Source organism: Desmodus rotundus, chromosome 2, assembly GCF_022682495.2.
Source record: "Desmodus rotundus isolate HL8 chromosome 2, HLdesRot8A.1, whole genome shotgun sequence".
NCBI lineage: Eukaryota > Metazoa > Chordata > Mammalia > Chiroptera > Phyllostomidae > Desmodus > Desmodus rotundus.
In genome coordinates this window covers 78,801,006-78,818,683 of record NC_071388.1, presented here as the reverse complement: position 1 = coordinate 78,818,683, position 17,678 = coordinate 78,801,006, and the positions used below count along the sequence as shown (strand labels likewise).

The 17,678-nt window shown below is 41.4% G+C and overlaps 1 protein-coding gene across 8 annotated transcripts in view; it reads left to right on the top strand.

Moving 5' to 3' along the window:
• CMSS1 (cms1 ribosomal small subunit homolog) overlaps positions 1-17,678 on the top strand; it is a 379,939-nt gene that overhangs the window by 313,918 nt on the left and 48,343 nt on the right. The window contains exon 1 of one of the 8 annotated variants that reach the window (XM_045193527.3): positions 2,595-2,726. The exons of the other annotated variants lie outside the window; for them this stretch is intronic. The gene's annotated coding sequence lies outside the window, so the exon portion shown is untranslated. Of the gene's footprint in view, positions 1-2,594; positions 2,727-17,678 lie in introns of those variants that run through there. 8 annotated transcript variants of the gene reach the window in all.

Below are 17,678 nucleotides of genomic sequence, written 5' to 3'. Positions count from 1 at the left end.
AGAATAGACCCCCACATACACACATAGCCGTATCTATTACTCTGTCTACCTGTATTAAATACATTGATTAATGCATCTTAATAGCTCCAGTTCCAATCTAATACTGTGGGAGCAGTCCGGCTGTTTACCCTTTCCACGTTTGTAACTCCTTTCCCCAACACTGGTTTCTATTATCCCCAAACTCTTGTTTGCTCATTGCCCCTGTGTGTAACCCGTCTTCCCACCCTGCCAGCTACTTTCTCAGTCCTGGCAGTTTTCAGCTCCATCAGCCCTAATCCCTCAAGGACAGGGAACAGATTCTCTAAAAGTTCATATTCCTGCCTACTCATGGGCAAGCAAGCAACCAAGAAGGGAAATATGGAGAAAAAATATCCCTACTCCTTTAGTGGTCATTTTTTCATTGACTCTAAGCTTCTCTTCTATGAAGGTTTTGCAGTGAAAAAAGGTCGTACCTTAGTGCCATTCGGGCACTAACATTCTGTGAGTCTGTCAATTGATGACTTGAAAATGATCCAGGAAAACCTAACCCTTGTTTGCTGGACTCTTACTAACAGTTACTACTGCAGATGTCTGGAAAGTGTAGAAAGAGATAAATAGTACTAGTTCTTGAAAATATATGGTAAGGTTTAAACTAATTTGTCCTTTTTGTTTGTTTTAATGAATTGTAAAAAGAAATTTGGGGTTCTTGATAGCAGAGCTGGACCGCAGCACAGCAGAAACAGTGCCCCTAGCGTGCCTCACTTTTCCTCACTCAGATTCCAGATCCCATCCTTCCCGCTGTCCTCTCCCCACCCCGTGGGTACGTTCCTCCATGGTATTCCCAAGGCACCCAGAGTTTACGCCTTACCCTCAATCTAACTTTATTGCAATTGGCCACATACTTACTGTCCCCCTGATAGACCGGGAGTTCCTGAAGTGCAGGGTGCACCTTCTGACACTGTAGCCCAGCTCCTAGCCCACGGCCAGTGCACAATAAATGTGTATTAACTAGAGGAAGCATCACTGACCACTCTGACCAAGTGGACAAAGGAAAGGAGTGATCCTAGAATAAAGCGATTTTGGAACAGCACCTCAGTGAGCTGGAAGGTAAAGAAATAAGAAAAACACACATATTAAACCTATCCGTCATTTTTAAATTCCAAGGTTTTAAACTTTTTCCCTAACAGACATTTTACCAGCAGCAAAGTTGACAGATTTAAATGTCACATATTATCCTCTCCTTCATGTTCTCTGCCAATGGGATTAATGACCTATACATAAAGATAAAAGGTCTAGATAATCCACAAAATAAAGAAGTATCTCCAAATAAACAAGTATGTTTAGGAAAACCTGGTATAATTAGGCATGCCGCTCTATTCCTTTGAAACCAACCTGAACACAATATTTTGGAATTTTACATATTTTGGGGCTTCATATTTTTCTAAAGTGAAAATGACATTAACAGTTTAACTTCAGGAGAGTGAAAGAGATAGAGGATAGATGAGGAAAACATTCTTGACCTTGGAATCTTGTTTTTGCAAATAATTTGTACTCTTCAGTTTCCAGGGGCTATTTCTTCATATACTTCAAGAATGCCAAAATACCAGGTGACAGCTGCTTAAGCTCTAAGACATTCCTCAAGTGTCCTATTTTGATGGCATTATGTAATGCTTTTCTCTTGGCATAGCGATCATCACTCAATGGCTTTGTTGATATATATCATTGCATGGCTCTCTTCATTTTTGCGTCTACATTACTTTTCCAAATGGGCACTGGTTCTCTGAAAACTAGAGAAAAAAGGAGAGAAGGAATAATTTCAGCAACATCTCAAAATGGACCAACGTCTTCTCCTTGGCTAGACGTTCCTTTGTGAACAGGAAAATATGAGTTAGAAGTCTTTATCCCCTCTCAGCCCTTCTTCTCTTTAAAAATGTTAGTTCATTCTTATCTTTTCTTTTTCTTGCTAATTGCGTATCTTATTAAGAGATACTGTACTGCCCTGGCCTGTGTGGCTCAGTTGGTTGGAGCATCACCCCATGGACCAAAAGGTCTCGGGTTCGACTACTGGTTGGGGCGCATACAAGAAGGCAATCAATCAATGTTGCTGTCTGACATTGATGTTTGTCTCTGTGTGTGTGTGTGTGTGTGTCTCTCTCTTCGCCCCTCTCCCTCTCTCTCTAAAAAAAGGAAATTAAAAAATGTCCTCTGGTGAGAATTCATAAGGAGAGACATTGTATCAGCAAAGAACCTATTTAATTTTTCAGCTCAAGGCTTGCCTTACTAACTGCTGTCTCTGATAGCCTGAAGGACAGATGTACACATCCATAGGTACCCAGTTTTCAACTCAGATATTTACTGAGTGCCCTCAACATGCTGTGTGCTGTGAAAGGTCCTGCCTGGTGCTATATAGATAAAATGTTACACCATCCTGTTCCTCAAAACCAGTCTAGTAGGACACCAAAATTCTGATTTTAACGGGCCAGCATTATAACATACGGCTAAATGTAATTCTGCCCGAGTGGATCTGAGCTGCAGAATAGGGAAGCTGCACAGGGTGGGGGTGGGGTGGAAACATTTAAACTGGACACCTTGGGAGAGGAGTAGTGATTTCTGCCAGGGAAGGGCGAGGAGGACATTCTCGGCAGAGGACGTGATGTAAGCACGTGGCGGGAGAGCACGTGTTGTGTTCAGCAGTGGCAAGCTGCTCTGTGCCTGGAGGTCAGGTGCGGTGTCCAGCTTGAGATGAGGTAAAGTGCAATTTTTATTTGCTCCCAGTATGTTAAAGACCTTAGGCGCTTTGATGCTAGAAGTTGTAACTATATTCCACGGACAGTGGGGAACCACCAGGGGTGTTTTTGCAGGGAAGTATAGTCAAGGAGGTGAAGTGGGAAACGCATAGCATTTGGAACCTAATGGCTTTTTATGGTTTTACTGGAATGTTAGACCCGAAAAGAAACTCTGGGCTCATCTAATTTTAGCCTCTTGTTTTACTCACGAAAACTGTGTGACCTGGCTTTAAATTTCATGCCACTGGGTGCCCTGTACTTAACATCAGCCTTGGAGAAGCCGCTATGTCACTGTGTCCCCAGAGTAATGGCCAGGTTTAAGCAAGGCTGTCCTGTGAAGGGGCCACTAGTCTCCTCTATGCACTGTTACTGATGAAGCATGCTGGGACCTCAGAGACCAGCTGTGAGGTGGAGATGAAAAATGGTTGAGTCAGTCCCAGCATGGGGGTGAGTAGCATAGATCACAAGTGGGTATTTCAACCCCGCAGGGAGAGTGGGAGCAGGTGGCTGCAGTATTATGCCAGGTGAGTTGCCCGAGTTGGGGCCAGATCCCAAGCATCAGCTAGGGAATGGGGAGCAGGTGACATGGAAAGATACGAATTGTGCAAGGAAGCTGAACCCCATCCAAATAAACTAGGTGCTGAGCAACTATGGTCCTAGCAGAGAAATTAAATACACCAAGCAGAAAGAGCAATCCTAAGGGCTGAGCAAATCAGGCCATTGGAGAAAGGGTACTGTTCACCTGGTAGACAAGCCCCCGGGGCCCTGTCCAGGCTCTCCAGAGAGCATCCCTAAGCAGGAAAACAATTCTAGGCCCCCTTCTGGTGTGGCCAGACTCCTAGAAGCTGCCATACTGGGTCTTTACTGACCAAAGAACAAGACAGGGCACAGCCTGAAGACTGAAAATCATTTTTCGCTGTTGGGCAGAGTTGGGGAGGCAGGGACGGGCACCCAGGGCACTTCTGAGTTTCCGCAGCTCCGTGGGCCGTCATCCGAGACTAGGGCTTAACGGCAAGGTGAACAAGACCAGTTTCACACTTAACTTCCCAGGAAAACACTGTGCGGTCTTCATTCTAAGTGTTCTGGTGCTTGCCTTTAAGGTTCTTTTGTGATTTTTCTTAAGGAACTGCATGACACATACATACAAGCAATTCTGCTTTCAACCACAAATGAAATGAGAAAGGGCTAACCCCCCCTATTCAAAATGCATTATATGCCAAACCTGGTGGTTTCAAGCAGTCCCTTTGAAACTTTCTAATTGTAGCCATAAGTTAGGTCTTCGTTCTCTCAGCCTCTCAAGTTCAGGCAGGGTGGTCCTGGTTAAATGAATACATGAAAAACTTCCAACAGAATGTGAAGCTTGCCTTTAGTATAACAGTATTTATGGTGGTAAAGACATAAAATTTTTTAAAAAATGATGTCCCTCTTATATTGTTTCTTTTTAACTTACTATTTGCAATTTAATTCACTTCTCTCATCCCTTTAATGATGGTTTCTGGCAACTCTGCTGTGTCGGGGGCGCCTTCCTGCACACTAGGGGTATGGCGTTAAAAAGCGGATGCTATTGGTTCCAGCTGTCGTAGAGTTTTAAAGTCAATGGGATGAATCAACTAAAAACAAGTTAACAAATAAGTCAGATAATTACAATTTGTAACAGCACCAGGATACAAAAGTAAGAGAAAATCATGGGGTACTTTTGATGACAGAGGGGACCTGAGTAATGTGAAGGGGCAAGACCAGTAGCAGTCCAGGTGTGGGAACAATAAGCAAAAGGGCTCTGAGGTAAGAAAGGAGTTGGCGTGTTCTAGGAACCCCAGGAGGTCGGTGCGGCTAGGGGTGTCATAGGGCAAGTAGGAGGACCCGGGGAGGCCGAGCGGTAAATAGAAGCCCAGTCAGGGCAGGGCCTTGTGGTTTATGGTAGGGAATATGGGTGTGATTCTAAGTATAAGATCAAACTGCTGTGGAGTTTTAACCTGGAAGGTTACATAATCCTGTTTACATTTGAAAAAAAGATCTTTCTGGCTCCTGGGGAGAACGGAAGGGTGAGAGTGGTTGCTGGGGGATCCAACACTGCGGGAGTGGGAGCCAGCGAGGAACTACCAGGTCGCACTCAGGGCTTTTCCCCAGGTTGGTGACGTGAGAGTTCTTGGGCTCTAGGAAACCGGTCATTAATGTTTCTTCGCACTGCTTTTCCGCTAAATGCCCAAACCACTTCTCATTTTGATAGAAAATAGAAGAAAAGATGCCTGAGGCACTGTCTTCAGGTAAGCCAGGTAGGGTGCCAGCCCTGACACTTTTCACGGGAACCCGATGTGTCATTTTCACTTTGCAAGTCAGTTATATTCATGCCAACTTCTTCTTGCCCTGCCCCTTTGCGCCTGGTACACAGAAAGTATTCAGTACGTCTTTGTTAAGTTGGTTCGGACTTGGATCCCCAGAGGTATGAGCGGAGGGGGAGACTTGAAAAGGCTGATGGGATCTTCTTCACGTCTGCTCCGGAGATTGTGTGTGTCGGCGTGCTACCATCACTCCTAAAAAAGGTAGTGTTTTCAGTCTACGGTGGATGCACTTCAGGGGTGAATAAAACGACTCTGCTAGAATAAAAGGTGCTATGTACATGCAAAAAAGCTTTTAAAGAGCATCTGGTTAGAGTTTAATGTGGCTGAAAACATCTCTATTTTTTTCATGTTTCAATTACGCAAATATAGCTAAAGTGTGCTTTGGAGATTTTCCAAAATAAAAACACTTGAGGTGAGAGAAATTTCAGCCCCAACAATAACTTGAAAATTGGAAGTTGGAATAGCAACTGTTTTTTCAACTGTCTTAACTCTGTCACCAACACTATGATGACTTGATTGCATGTGACAAGTCTGGTTTAGGGCCACTAAACTGCACACTTCAGTTATAGGCATCAGTCTTTCCCTTCTTTTCTTTAACCATGTGTCAATTTGGGGGCAGAAATGAGAAGGATGGGAGAAAGCAAGAGGTTGTGGAACCTTCCCATTGGCCCCCAGGTCAAAGCTGGTGACCCTGACCTTCTCAGAAGCCTCATGTGATTCAGAGCCTGTGGGCAAGCCAGTCACAGGGTAGCTCTCTTCCCTTCCTCACAGTCCTCACCATCCCCCTTGTTATTTATGTGCCATTAGCTTGCTTGAACTCCAAGGACATCCTAGAAGGGGAATTGCTTCCCCAAATGGCAGAGGGCCACCCGGGAGCTATGTGGGAAGGGAGGAGCCAGCACTCGTGAGTGAGGTCATGGACATGAAGCTCTTGGGGCTGCCCCTGGCACAGAGCAGTCACTTAATGTATGGTGACAGCAGCTGCTGCCGCCGTTGTTTGTGTTATTAATGAGTGGTTTATAAATTGATAACGGTGTACATGAGTAGTCTCACGTTGTCAGAGACCAGCTTTCAGATCCACTGTTTCCACTGTTTTTCACACCCACCAACACCTTGGGCATTCTTTAAGTAAGGGATCTGTTGTCCTTATTTATTCCTTGTATTTTGGAGTCATTCCTGTTCACAGTACTCTTGTTATTCCAACATCTCCATCTGTAAATTGGCATTTCTTCTTATTGCCACTCTGAAAGTCTTCGTTGGGGGAAGATAAGGCTTCAGAAGTTCGAAGGTACATGCCTGTACCATTCTAGCCACACTGTTTGTGCCCTGGCTTCCTCCTCTTTCGTACACAATGGGTTGTTTTGTTACCATCTCACCTCCGGGCTTCTCATGATAGAAGGTAACTCAAGTAATTTCTTCAGTCGTCTTTTGCACTTTGCTAAAGAGCTCTGAGATCTCATGTTGCTGGAAAAGGAGGAGCATAATACACCTGATCCCCCACTTAAAGAGGCAGGAAGTCATTTCACTTATGGGCCTGGGAGACATATCTATTTATAAAAGAAAGCTATTTCTCTGGCTGTTTGCTGTCTTCTATCTGCCCCCGAGCCCACCCTTGGAAGTCCTGGCTGGGCATCTCTCTCAATGAAATAAATATTGTAATGGGTCAAGTAATTAGCAAGCAGAATGATGTTTAGGCTGTAACCTGACTCTAATTGCTGACCTCAGAGAATTAATTTCATATGACATAGCACCTTACCAGTGTGCTGGCTTAGAAGTTTCCACTCATCTCTCCCTTTCAGCCAGATCGCTTATTCTATTTCTGGGCTTGTCATGTCCATGAGTCAGAGGGCCCCAGACTCTTCCTGCGGATGAAAGGGGCATACCTGACTTGGATGTATTTTCTGCATATATAAATTATAAAAAGGAAAAACTCTGTGTCTGTTCCTTGGCATAAAAGTAAGGGAAACTAGAGGGCTGAGTGAGGAAAGTATAAAATGGCCAATGTAAATAAAGCTTGGCCATGTGGCCCGATTGCAGCAAGGTGTGTAGCACAGAAAATGGCACTTGGGAATACTGGTTTTCTAGACTAAAAACAGCCGTCCAGAGTATAACATGTATCAGGTCCTGTTGATTTTTGCCACCACATCCTAATCATGAAGTTAAAGCATGTCACAAAGTGAAATAAAACATCTCTATGAAGATCTGCTTATTTCTGCAGCACCGTGGGCAGGGTTTTGTCTCTTCCCCTCAGCAAGTATAGAAATAGTCACCGGTCCCATCTCCCCAGGTCCTGAAACTATTTCAACAACTAATGACTTCAGTGGGTCTTACCTGCTTCGATTTCCGTAAATGGAATTTGCTACAGGAGTTTGGAGACTGTTGTATACTGACAAAACTCTGTGAAACCCAGAATCACCTTCCCCTACTGTCCCCAGTTCAGCTTTTTATTGAGTGTGTTACAGAAGAGGTTTAGCCAAAAGACGAAAGCCTATGTCATCATCAGACTCCTCAGGTCCTTCTTTCTTTACTTCCACTTTCTTCTTAGCTGGGGCAGCAGTGGTGACAAGGGAAAGACCTCCTACTGGAGCCGCACCAGCTGCTGGGGCAGGTCTACCAGCTCCTGCCTTGCAGATGAGGCTGCCCATGTTGATATTGGCCAGAGCCTTTGCAAACGAGCCTGGCCAGAAAGGTTCAACATTTACCCCAGCTGCTTTAATGAAAGCATTGACCTTACCCTTAGTCACCATCACCTCATTGGCAAGCAGGATAAGGGCTGAGTAGGTGCAGGCGAGCTCCGAGAAACTGAGGCCATGGTGTGAGTGAGTGCTGCTGGGTGCAGTGCTAGTCCCCAGATTCAGTGAGAGCCTCACCCCAGGACAGCCTTAGCTTCCTCAGAAGGACCCAGCACCTTACCAGAAGCTGAGGAAAGGGGCCAGAATCACCTTTTCAGGCCTAGTTCAAGGCTGTCAAATTATCAAAGGGAGTTGCTGTGTATCATGACCTGTGCTGTATTTATTAAAACATTAAACACTGTATTTCTGTGAAATTGATTGTTGTTGTTGTTTAAGCCTGTGGCCACTCCCACGGGTTTGAAAGTGTCTGATTTGCACCAGCAGGTCCTCACCTAAGACAAGCAGAGTCCTAGTGCCCTCATCGCTCTACTGCTGCCCACTCTGCACGTTGCATTTTAATCGTATGTCACAAGATTTATTATTGGAAAATATGTTGACTCGATTAAGAAATCAAAAAATATAATGCCTTTTAAAAAGAAAACAATAAAATATGGTACAGAGGTGGTTAGTGTTGCTTACAACTATAAGTAAACACCATAAGAAATTGTATGCTGTGAAAGATAAGCCAAGACCACAGAAAACATATTTTTTATTGAGGTATAATTTAAATTTATTGGGGTACTCAATAAATCTTAAGTGTACTTTTCAATCAGTTTTGACCAAGACCCAGGACATTTCAGTCACACTTGAAAGTTCCCTGAGATCCCTTCCCAGTCAATCCCCACCCCATCCCACCCCACGTACAAAGCAACCACTGCTCTGTCTCTGTCATTCTATGTTAATGCTGCCCACACTAGGGATTCACATGAGTGGAATCGTATGGGAATCGTACTTAGCTTTATCCTGCTTTTCCTCACTAATGATTTTGAGACTCATCCACATTGTTGCATTTACCAGTAGTCCAATCCTTTTATTACTCAGTAGTATTCCATTATTCAAACATACCATAGTTTATTTATCTGTATTCCTATTGATAGGCATCTATCACGTTGTATTTTTTATTTTAAATCATCATACAGTAAAATTAGTCCGTTTTCCTTTTGACGTACAGGCTCTATGAATTTAACCCCCCTATAAATTTCTGTGACCACCACCACAATCAGTACTATGCACACAGTTCCACCGCCGTAGAAAACTCCCTGATGCTATCTCTTTCTAGTCCAACCCTCCCCCCAAAAGTACCTCATCACTTCATATTTGTTCTCCATCACTATAACATCACACTGCATTTTAATTACTTACGCACATCTGTCGCTCTCACTTGCCAGCTTCTCGGAATAAGGACCATATCTTATTCATCTTGCTTCCTCTGGGCTTAGCACAGTGCCAGGTACACAGCAGGTGCTCATTAAACATTTGAAGGATGAGTGAATTACTGTCCATGCAGCCACACAATGAATCCTTTCATAATTCTTGGGAGGGAAGGGGAAGTAGAAAACTAAAGGAAACCAATGTTTTGTTCTTTTAAAGAAAATCTTGGGTCCTTTTTTGACAATAATGATTTTATGATTTGAAAACATTCTAAAGAGCGCTGTCTCATAATTGCCACTTGAGAGAATATGTTGAGTCACACAAAATGAATAATCACCCATAAAAGGAGTCCAGCAAATGTTTAATTATACTAAATACATCACTGCTGGTTAAGTTTGAACATGGGAATTAAAAGAAATAAGTTTAACATGGTGTTTTGTCTACTTCCTACCTATTTCTAAGTGTATTCCAGAACTCTACAATTCTGCTCCAGAGTCTTCAATATACTTCCCAGGCATTCTTAGCTCTACAAGAATTCTCTACACTATATTTAGAGAAACCCAATATTCACACTTACTTTTGAATGACATTTTGGTTTCCATATGTTCTCCTAAACCAGTGTCATCTTTATCTGAAATTTATTTTAGTAAATCCATTATTATTGCAAGTGATACTTGGTCCTTGTCATTAGTGCCTTCCCTGGGGTATATTCAGTTCCTTTCACCTTCAACTTTTCTTTTTTCCCTTCCGTGTTTATTGGTGTTTCCTTTTCCATTCATCACAATGCTGAAATGACTCTGTATACATACTTTTTATCCTCTTAATTTCACCCACTGAGACAATAAGATTATCTCTTACAAACTGAGCCCTCTGTCAACTCCACATCAAATTTTAAGCAAATGTTCTCCATATGTTTAGCATATACTCCTGAACCCTGTAGCCATTTCCTTTTTTAAAACAGAAATGGGGAAACAGCTGTTTCTCAGTTCCTATAAAGTGTGTCCTGTTTTATAGATCACGCTGGACAGCTCTATTTTGATGTCTGCAATATTACTTGGTCCTTGAAATTGTGAATTTCCTGGACCTGAATTTCCCTCTCACACTTGGGGAAGAAAGATTGGTTCTACTAGATGTGTTACACAGGCCATGAGGTCTTCTCCATAGTTTGTCTTGGTAGCTACTGAAGGGCTCACATGGAAGAAATTCCTTCTTCCTTGTAGCACAACGAAGTTTTTAACTGTTAAGATTGATATTATGTGGTCATCTTATTCTGTGTTTCAGAAAATGTTGTTTGACTATGTCCTCCAGATCTCTGCTACATGCAAAGCAGGGATGAAAAGACACCCAGCTCTCAGAGAGCCTACCGTCCAGTAGGGAGGACAGATGCAATATGATGAGTGGTCTAATTAAGTGGCACCTGAGCTGTAACAACTACCTAAAGGAGGAGTTGGCAAACTCTGGCCCGTGGGCTGGCTGCCTATTTTGTATATAAAGTTTTATTGTAATATAACCGTGCCCACTCATGTATGTATTTTCAATGGATGGTTTCATGATTCAATGTGTAGAGATCATGTGGCCCACAAGCCTAGCGTATTAACTATTTGGTCCTCTAACGAAAAATTTGCCAACTTTTATCTTAGGAGAAGGAACATGAGGAAAGTGTAGGGTCATTAAAGAATAGGGTAGGGGAGGTCGACTTGCAGAATGCCAGCATTTGGGGGGATAGGAAAGAGAAGAGAGTGTGCAAAGTGATGTTTGAGAACCACACCGTAGTACGCCAGAAGTCAAAGGAGGAGTGTCCAAAAGCTGAGGGTCAACAATATAGTCAGATGTCCAGAGCAGTCAACTAAAATGATGGCTGTGAGGACCGCGTCCTGAGAATTTACTTGTGTGCCAGACTGTGTGCAACACAATTTACATTCACATCAGGACTCCATGTAACAGCCTTACACGGTATGAACTACTAATACCCCCATTTTATAAATGAGGAAATTAAGGCACAGAATGGGAGCAAGTAACTTTTCCAAGGTCACACAGCTTATAAATGGCAGAGAAGGCATTTTAATGCAGGCAACCTGATTCTAGAGAGCCTATAATTTTAATCTTTGTGCCATATTGATTTGATGTTTAGGGAATCATTGATGCCCTTTGCAAGAGTAATTTCAGTAGCATGATGGAGGTGGAAGATGGCTTCAAATAAGTGATAACGATGTTTGCCGTGGGCTATGCATTGGTCTAAGAGTTTTAAACTAATTCATTTTATCCTCTCAAAAACCTCATTATATAAGGAAACCATGGCACAGGAGGGTGAATTTATTTATTCTAAGCTGAAGAGCTATTGAGTGACAGAGGTGTACTCAAAAATCTGGAGCAAAATTGCTTACCTTCCATACCTACATCCTTACTGACCTTCATCTGTCCCTGGCACTTTCCCAGCTCTTTCAAGATTATGGCCTGAATCTGGAGCTCCCTCTCTAGCTCCTCACTGCACCCTAATGTGATAGCCATGTAGGAATACAAAAAAGAAGGAAACTCAATATATTTTTTAAAATAATATTATAGTGTGGTGCCTATAGAAGACTCAGAGGCAATCAGTGGAACCAGATCCTAATATATGTATGCTTTATGTTTTTATTTGTTTATTTCAAAGGCTTTATTGATTTTTTAAGAGAAGGAAACATTTTGATTTCTTGTTATACTTATTTATGCATTCATTGGTTGATTCTTTTATGTGCCCTGACTGGGGATCAAACCCACAACCTTGGTATATAGGATGACACTTCAACCAAATTACCCAGCCAGGGCATATGCTTTACATTTTGATTAAATGGAAATGCCATGACAAGACAGTGAGTAATGGAAGCATCATTCAGAAACATGTTAGGATAATTGATTAAATATTTGGAAAAATAATAAAGTTAGAGCTTCACTTTATACCATACAAAAAAAATAGACTTCATAGGATTGAAATTAAATGTTTAAAAAAAAAAAGATTAATCCAATTTTAGCCCTAGCTGGTGTGGCTCATTGGATTGAGCGCTGGCCTGCAGACCAGGGGGTCACCAGTTCAATTCCCAGGCAGGACACATACCTGGGTTGTGGGCCAGGTCCCCAGTCGGGGAGCGTGCGAGAGGCAACCACACATTGATGTTTCTCTCCCTCTCTTTCTCCCTCCCTTACCCTCTGTCTAAAAATAAATAGATAAAATCTTTTTTTTTATGTTGAAAAGATTAACCCATTTTTAAGAAAATAAAGTTTAACCATTATTTGAGAACTGAATCATTAATGTGGACATTGATTGCTGTACCATGATGTCATTGCCCAAACTGCTTTGCTCACTTGAGTTTTTGTATCTACTTATTTTTATAGTTTTCTCTTCTCTCTCTTGATTTGAGGATATGCACTATCACTTTTTGCTTCCCTCAAGTCTGTCTTTCAAAACCTGTGTTCCTTCTTTTAAATTACTGTCTTTAATGTCAAGACTTTCTGATAATAAAACAATAATATTTATTATAATAATTTGTAAGAAAACTAGATAAAAGCATCTGTTTTGGCATGGGGAGAACTTTTCTAAGCATAATCACAATGAAAAATAGAATATATTTGATCTTATTACAGTTTAAAACATCTGTAGATCAAAAATAATTTTTTAATTAACCTTAACATGAAAAGACTCATATAATTGATAAGGGAAACATTAAAACCCTTTTTGATAAATGAACAAAAGTTAAGTACATTCTATTCATATAAGAAATACACATGGCCAATAAAAACAGTAAAATGTTTACCCTCAAATGAATACAAATTAAAATGCAATATCATTTTAGCCTCTCAGCAATGTTTAAAAACTCAATGTTTGTGGAAGGTGATGCATCAGGTATTTTTACACATGTCGATGACTTGAAAATTGATCCAAAACCTTTTGTAAAATATTTTATAAGTTAAAACCCTTAAGAACATGCATAAAATTTTATAATGTATTTTCTTCTAGAAATCTATTGTAGTCAGAAATACATAAATTGTTACAAAAATATCTATTATAACATATTTGCAAAGGCAAGATTTTGGAAATAATCTAAGTAGTGATAAAAGAACAAATAAATGTAGTGTAGGCAAACAGCGTTTTGTTACACAGCCATTGAAAAAGTTTTCCAAGACTAGTGGGTGTGGGAAAATGCATGATAGAATATTAAAGTATTTGTTTATGCTTTGTAGTTCCAGATATGTGAAGGTGTGTGCCTACATGTATATATACATGCATATATTCATATGCACAGAGACAGAAAAAGGCAGAAATAAATGTGTCAAAATTGTAATAGATTTCTTTTTATAGTGGGACCATCTTTTTAAAGTAATACCATACTTTTGTTTCTTTTTACTTTATTTTCTCAATCTGTACAATTAGTATGTATTACTTTTATATCAGGGAAAAGGGTAAAAAAAAAATTTTAATGATGACCCCATCAAATTGGTAGTATAATATTGACAATTCAAATCTTATTTTAGTCTCTCTTATTTATTTACCTCATTAGACTGTTACATCTCGGCTTTATCCTACACCATCATATAAGACCTCAGAGCTGTGGTCTTGAAGGTCATTCTGAACACAAATCCCTCTCTGTGTATTTCCCATGTAGTGGGGAATTATGTGATAGGTAACTATCTCTAAGCCTAGTTTGCCAGTAAGAAACTTTCAGGATGAAGTAGTAAAGTACCTAGTCCTAAACTACACAAAAAGGCAGTTAAGACCTCGCTTTTTCCATTGAGAAGCTAGGTAAGAAAGTGAAGCATTCTGAAGCAGGGCATGTGAACATTACGCCCACTTTTAACGATTCACGAAAGGCACATTAAGGGCATACATTAAGTAATGTAATAGGAAGTTGAAGTCTCTGTGAAGGCTGTAGGCAGTCTTAATAGAAACAGTGTGCTTTTCCATTGTAACATTTCTCTTCCTTGGGGTCACACTTTACAGCAAGGGTGAGTGTGTAGCAGCTCTAACTGCAGCCTCTTAGGCTTTTCCTTATGAAATTTCTGTTCAGAGGACATGATGTAACTCACCCATATAACGGGCCATGTTCTCCTACATATATTTTTAATTTTACCTTATGCCTCTGTACTTTAGCATTTAACCTCACTCTGGAAATTTTGACTTGTCCAGGGATACAGCATTTTTAATAGAAATTGGCCTGAACCAGAAGAGAATCATAAATCACAGCAGTATGACTTCAGTTCACAAATGGGGAAACACAAAAGTTGGAGCTAGGATTTAAGCCTTCTAGGACCTCCTTCATCACTCCTCTTCACTGGCACTTCCAAAAACGCGTACACCGAGGACTGTTCAGGGAGTGTTACAGGCGTGCTGCACGGAGCAGAGGTCGGGTCCAAAAAGTCTGAGGATGACATTTTCTTTCCCGCACTTGGATAGTAACACATGTTAATATAGTAAAGAATCCTCGCAATAAGACAGATACTAAGCCAGATAAGATGCGGGAATGACAGGCATAAACCAGGACTAGCCCAGGCAAAGCAGAATGTATGTTCTCCCCAGCTAAAATAAAGGATGGGCTGCGGTAGTGGAGGGAGAGTTACTAACACATCTGGACAAGTTGGGTGGGTTTGTTGTAGTGGAGCATAGCTCAGCACTTACAGCAGCTTCTGCCACAGTTAGATGAGTACAATGCTTAGAGATCAGGCCCACTGGAGAGCCACTTAGTTTGCTTTTTAAAGTAGAGGGGCAGCATTGCGTAGCGATTAAGAGTAGACTCTGAATCAAGGCTGCCTAGACCTAAACCCTGGCGCTGACGTCTATGAACCTTGGGCAAGTGCCTCAGGTTTCCACCTCCGAAAAACATTATAACAATAGTACCTGTCTCATAAGATTGATGTGAGAGTTAACTGTCAGTGTATGTAGAGCATTTAGAAAAGTGTCCTGCACAAAATATGTTAGAGGTATTATGATTATTATTAGTTTATTCTAGGAACAGAAAATTTATATAGCACTGCTTCCAAATGTATCAAGTATGCTCATCCAATTAACACAACAGTTCTACTAACGCCCAAAATGCCACTGCCAGCATTCATGGCTCTTCGCCGAACTCCAGCTATACAGGGCGACCAGAAAGGGTGACATTGAAATTACTCATAGTTTGAACACTGCCCCCAAATACAGTAGCCCCCCCCTTTTCCAAGGGGGGTATGTTCTAAGACTCCCAATGGGTGCCTGAAACCTGAAGTAATACTGAACCATATATATACTATGTTTTTCTATACATACCTTTTCATTTAAAGGCTCCTCTTTGTCATATCAAATTGCCAGCATCACTACCCTTGTGGTTTGGGGCCACTATTAAGTAAATAAGGGTGACTTGAACACAAGCATGCGATACCTAGCCAGTGGATCTAAGAGTGAAGGACCATTACTAAGTGACTGTCGGGTGGGTAGAATGTTCAGTGGATACGCAGGACAAAGGGATGATTCCTGTCCTGGGAAGGACGGAGCAAGATTTCATAGCACTACTCAGAAAGGCATACCATTTAGCACTTTGAATTACTTATTTTTGGAATTTTCCATTTCATATTTTTGGACCATGGCTGACCCTAGGTAACTGACACCGCAGAAACCGAAACCGTGGACAAGGACTACTGTATATAAATGTTCCAACATTTAAAACAAACTAGAAGGGAAGAAGGGTGGAGCTCTAACACTCAAGACTAAAGTAGAGGTCCTGTTGCTTAAACTGACATATCTAATTTCTTTCCTTAAGCTAAAATTAAATAGGATAAAAGAAAAATGCCTTATTGCAGAACAGACAGCATGCAGGTAGCTGTTCTTCCTGCAAAGTTGTCCTCTGAGAGCTGTACGATCTCCAGTGCATTTTTGTAACAGGTCCTGTAGCTCCTTGATACTTGGCATCCAAGGCCCCTCCACCGGCCCTGCATCCAGGCTTACATGTCAGCCTTTACGCAAGAAGTCAGACCGCTGTAGCTCTGGGTGCTTTGTCCTGATGAGGAGTGATGATTCCTGAGGATGCTATCCTATGTACATTTTTTGAAATTAATAAGTGAACTATTACTAACCCAGAAGTCAAAATTTTGAAAAGCAACATTCAAGATTTAATTCTGCTGGCATGTAACTGGTGACACAAATCTTGTAGCAATCAAGCTCCCCACAGAAAGGAGGTGAAACATTTTTCTTCAGTCATGTATTTTTGAGATGATCTTACCGGTCTTAGTATTTTATCTTCTTTCAGAGTTTCAGGAACTATAAAGCAACTCCAATTTAGAGTTTTGCCATCTTATTCCAGATTTTCTAATTTTAAAGTTTTCTGTGGGAACTGGCAACGTATTTTGTAAGCCAAGTCTGGATCCATTGCTAGGAACATCTTCAGCTGTGAAAAAAAAACCTTTTTGGAAGGTAGATCAGGCTGTAGCATTTGACACTAGAAATGGCAAAATTAAAGGTGGTAATAGATTCCCTCATTCCTCATTCCAGTTCAGAATGACAACAAAATTTCTGATAGAACCAACTCAGAAGAACTTACATTCAGAAATACTTGTTTTGTCAAATCTTTTGGAGAGAGGGAGGAGGCATCTTAAAGAGCCTGAGAGATGAAAGAGGTAGATCATGCCTAGTTTCTTGCCGGATATGGGAGTACTAAAGCAAAAAGGAAAAGATGGTAGCTAGGAAGAACAAAACAAAACCAGAGAGGTTTTGCTAGTGTAGAGCCTGATGAACCACCACAGCCTACAAAAGACTTTGAGTGGTCCAGTGTTCCCACACCTGGACCTGGGACTGCATGGCCAGAAAAGGCTGTGAGACTGGTGACTGAGCCTGCCCGGGCTTCTCTGAGCAGCCCCTTCAAAGCAACCAGAGGCCCTGCACTAGGCATCACAAACTTGGCCTTGGATTTTCTGTTCCTCCTGCCACCTGTCACTGAATTCTTCATTGGTACACTAGATCCTAGTCTTCTTTTCTCCACATTTTCCTTTCTCAGTGAAAATTGTGGCTACTCAGAAGGTCTTTACAAAGGAGGTGAAACTTGAGTTGAATTTGGGAGGAAAAAGTAAGATTTTGATAGAAAAGTGGAAATCACAAGGATAAAGGGAGAGGTGGCATTCTGAGCAGTTAAATGAAAGATACATTTACAGACAGTACGATTGTTTTCTGCTTTGGACTAATTGATTATAAGCCCTTATTCTTTGGTCATGGCACAGCTGTAGTAATTATTTTGAAAAGTGTACAGAAGCAGTAAGGGATGGAACATGACCACAGGTCCTCCCCTCTACTCCTCTCCCCTCTTCTCCCCTCCACTGCCCTGTGTTCTGTTTTGCTGGCTTGGCCTTAAGACCTTCACTAAGATCACTCTTCACAGAGTCCTGTTCTTTGGAATGTGGGAATTGTGTTCTTTCTTAGTGATGCTGGTGGGAGTCCCTTAATGAGCTGGGAACATGGTTCTTAAAGAGTAGTTCCCAGCCCTGCCTCTCCCTGCCAAATAAAACATTCTGACTCTGAGGGATGAGTAATTTTAGCA